Here is a 4,997-nt window from a genome sequence, read left to right as displayed (position 1 = left end):
ATATCATTCCCGTCGTAGGTTCAGGCCTTGTATGGACTGTTCCTTTCATTCATGTGACTGAGTATTCTGCTTTGGGTAATTCGTAAGTGAATGGTAAGCAAAACCCACTTTAGTGGTAAAGGCAAACCTAGACCGACTACGGTTGTTGTGACAAACACAGTCGTAGCCGCGAAGTTTTGTCTGTAAGACATGAACATTTTGCTCTTCTAGCAAGCATGATAATTTTACAAGGTATTTGAGCAGATTTAGAACAATTGTAATTTAACATCACAAAACAATATAATAACCGTGTATTTGATTGTTTTTTGTTTAAAAATAAAATTTTATAAAAAATGAAGCCATTGTTTATACCTAACAATACATTCCATTTTTTCCACTCCATTAAAACTTCCAAAATTTGCATAAATATTGCTATATTTTTAATTATTTCAATGAAAAATAACTTCTTAAATAACTTCTTCTTCTTCTTCTTCTTTGGCACAACAACCGTTGTCGGTCAAGGTCTGCCTTTGTACTTACTAGTGAAGTGAGCTTGGCTTTCAGTGACTTAATGTTACCATAGGGCCAGTCTGGTGGTACAGTCGTCAACTCGTACGACTTAACAACATGCCCGTCATGGGTTCAAGCCCTGAATAGACCGTGTCCCCATACATAGGACTGACTATCCTGCTCTTAACACTTTAAGCGCCGTGTCATATAAATTCGCATGACAGGTTTGCTCGCCGTTCAGCTATGCATCTGACGCTCAGTGATTCTCTTGAGAACGAATGAGATAGGAAAGAGAGAACGAGAACGACATGTGCTACGCCGCTTATCGCAATGAAACAAAAGAGTGATAACAATGGCACGAGAAACTGTCGCTATCATCGCTCTCTTACCATGCGCTACGTGCTCACTCAAAAACTGTGACGCCAGGCCGGCGGTCAAAGTGTTAAATAACTAATTAGCTTAAATTTAATAATTTTGGAACCCACAGTTTCAGATCTTACGTTAAATTTGGCAAATAAAGCTATTGACTTACAGTCAAATATTGATACCGCTAAATTACCGGTAATTTTTACCGGGATTACTCTTATCCTTTTCCTTCCTATATTTAATTTCGTTTTTTTTTTCAAAGAATTAACACATAACGCGAAATGCATTAAATTATAGTTTAATTGTTATAATTGATCATTTTCTTTATGTCATACAAACGATTACATTTTTTTTAGCAAACTCGACTGGAACAGCCGCTTCACCCGGAGGAGGTGTTGAACAATTAGCCCTAATAAACGTATTTTCTCGGCTGATTTTTACATTACACCGTTTTTAACATTAACAGAAGGCTGTCTGGCACGTCCATTACAGCTCGAGTTGAAGTGAACGTGAAATTTTAGGGTCTTTTTTAATATTAATCAAAATCAGGCTTTCCGTACACCAAAAGAAATGATTTTCAATTCCCCAACTATTGAGAATTTAAACCATATTGAAATAATGAATTATTTCAACCATTACTGAACATTATTTTTTCATCGTGAACAAAGTGGGGAATCACAAGGAAATGCATTTAATTCATTATTTCAATATGAATGAAAAATAGCAACAAAAAAAACACAAAATTTCACGTTCAATTGCACTAGAGCTGTAACCCGGACTTTAGAAACAAAAAATGAAGCGCACTGTAAGAAAATGATGCCTTAGAGGCGGAAATTGTGATACGCTGTCAAAAATTGGAGCCTTAGAGACACATATAGGTGAGTTAGCAATAAAATGTTGTGACAACTACTGTAAGAAAAGAAAAAAATAAACATACCTATGAGTTAGGCAACTTTCAACATACCAGATGTTGATACCCATGGGTTTCATATGTCGGATAAATTTGGTCGAAAATTTGTATATTTATACAAGGTTGCTTAAAGTATGGATTTTAGGTTTACATCGTAAGTTAACCGAATGAACACTTAGGAAGTAAAGTTGACATTAGCAACTTTTACAGTATCAAAACAAATTTCTCGCCCATAAAATATTCTATTATTTAAGATTTTTATTTTTATTTATATTATACTATTTATTTCATTATATTTTATTTTTATTTTTTTATAAAGATTTTTATTTTGAAATTTGAACACATTCCTGGGCAATCTAACTTCTTCCTTACAGGAATGGGTTTAAAGTTTATATTTCTTCTTAATAACTTCCTACCCATTCATAGTATATTTTAAAACAGTTCTTATAATTAGCGATGTAAAGTTCTCTAAACAGGTTATTTTTTTTATTTCGTCGTTGGTGGTAGTTTAGAACGACATAAGTACAACAACTGTAATGTTTACTGACCACATCCTTTTTTATCATTTAAATTTAACAATACATTTTTAACATCGATTTTGCTTTTTGCTGTAAACACATGGTTATGGTTGTTGTTGTGTTTTTAGCTGCAGCTTTCTGCACCTCAAATTTCTTTCATAAGCTAATTTTCCACGCTTGACTGATGGATATGAATTTTAATTCTGCATGTCATCTCCACCACCACCGTTCTAGTGCCGATGTGCAGTATTTTTTTGAAGGAATGCTTTTCTTATCGGCACTGTTTTGTACCGTTCTTTTCCAGCGTTCTCGTCATTATTAGCGAACATGTGCCATCGTTCCGACTGGCCTCGGACCGAGGCTATATATCGTGCGGAGAGAGTTCACTCCTCGGGACAAAGTGTTGTAATGCTTGCAAATAATAAAAAAACACGGCAGCACAAATGCGTGATAGTACAAGAATCAACACCCTAAGAAGATGGAAGTAACGACGAGGCTGCTGATGATGACGAGGATCGACTCTTAAAATTTATTTTGTGAAAATATTTTCCATATTAGGCTTAATTCATCACAAGAAAAGCCCACGACGCACTATCAATCATATTTCCCATAATCATCTTCGACCGTTCCGAATACCAGGGGAAATCCTGGGAGAGCAATCATCACGGAAGGATTGAGGGGCGATGCGACCCACCACATTCTCTTCCCTCTTTCCTCTCCCCTGGGAGTGCTTAAATCCCGATGATTGCGGTGTTCGATGCACTGCTTCCATATCAATGTTGATGACACACTGTCATGGTCATGCTGGGTTCGTTATTGATTTACGAAAATTAATGCACGCCAAATGATAAGTGAAATTGTTTTCCTTCCCGCCGCTAAATGTGGGCCTGTCGTTTTATTTTTATATTTATAATGAGCAAAGTTTGTACACAATTATCAAGTATTCACACAAAGTTTAACTTTCAATAGCCTTTTTAAATTGTTTGAATAAGGGCAAAACGAAAACTATTCAAAATCTAGTTTAATTACTCACTGCAAAAGGAATTTTGCACGAATTATAATTAATCCATTTATAATATGTTCTCCAAATTTATAACAGCTAAATGCATGTGATGTTTTTTATGTACTTGTGCATAACGACTGCCATGAAAAACACTTCAGACAGAAATAAATAATAAAAAAGTATTTAGATATAGACTTGCTATCGTTATTGTAGATAAGTAATATTAGAAGTGACAATTTATGAAAAAAAAAAAATAAATTAAAACAATACTTATTGCTATCGACTTCACCTTAAAACCAATATTTAGGCTGCAATCCGCCTGTGACATTGCTCCTGTCTTTCACTTTGCTTTGGAGAAGCTTCTTTCTTGGGAGTTTTACCAGCAGATGTTCGTTTGTCTTTGTGTTGTGTGTGTTTTTCAATATTAATAATAATGTCACTTCCTCCGAACGAAACGATGGAAACTTTTAATGAGATTTTATTTGTTTTCAATTAAATGTTTTATCAATCCTGAGGTTCAGCCCAAAACTGTTGTTGGTAGAAGCAAGGGATTATTCGGTGAGTAAAAACGCACACAGCCTTACTTAAGCAAGGATAGCTTGCTGATATTTTCCTGTGCATTGAAAAGAGTTTCCCTGTTTCTCACCAAGACGCGGTTCAAGAGGGGCGAGTTTAATCGAACCGCAATCTTTTTTTAGCATCCAATTGTTACCATTCTTTTGATGGGTGCTACTTGGTAAAATTTCTGCGAGAGTGCGTGTTCGCCAGCGAAAGGCTGATAAAACCTGTAAAAAGTGTGTACATTATACCGATAATGACGATGACATGCAGGCGAAGGAAGGCGAAGGGTGATTGGTTGCCAGTTTCCCAGACCGTACGAAACATTGCTTTCACTCAAACATCAATTTAAGAAGATGAGTTGGACAAAACAGCTTTTTGGGTGCAGAAAACGAGTATCCAAGATAAATCATCCCTCTCGTAAGGGTTCTTCACTGATCAAATAAGAAACGTGGATTTTTTTTAAATTTTGATGTGATTCAAATAATAAAATCATATTTTGCTTAACAAGCGTATTAATCCGGTATTTAACAGTAGCTTTTGGATTTTTGAAAATTTCTGCAGATTTTCGAAAATGGCATACGTTTTAAGGGCTGAATTAAAATATATTGAGCTACACAAAAAAAAATATATTTATCATTATCTCATCTTCACTCAATTAAGTATAAAATGCAATCATATAAGTAATTTTCAGGGATCAGACAAAACTTTTTTGTTGTAGTATCTCTTTTATAGGTTTAAACTATAATTATTATTTTGCTTAATCATCCATTAATGTCTAATCATTTAACACGGATTTTCGTAGTATAATCCACAGCATCGTTCATGATCTCACCGTAAGCCCTCGCTGTAGCACAATTTCATACAAATTAGTTTGGGATTACAATAAATGTCAAACACGACAAAGATAATATATTTTGACGAAAGCCCTAGTTTTAATGACATATTCTGTAACTCTTGTTTAGATTATTCCTGAAGCAGCTAATGTGGAATATTATAGTGTTATAAGTGTTAGTTAATCGAAAGGAAAGCTTGAACGAGATTTTTTTCAAGCAACAATAAACCTCAAATCGTATGAGATAACTGACACATTGCCTTGTCAGTTCGGTTATAGTAGTCGAAAAAAACATGAGTGAGTCATTCATTTCGCGTG

This window comes from Anopheles coluzzii, chromosome 3 (assembly GCF_943734685.1).
Source record: "Anopheles coluzzii chromosome 3, AcolN3, whole genome shotgun sequence".
In the NCBI taxonomy this organism is placed as follows: Eukaryota; Metazoa; Arthropoda; class Insecta; order Diptera; family Culicidae; genus Anopheles; species Anopheles coluzzii.
Note: the sequence above shows the minus strand (reverse complement) of the source record.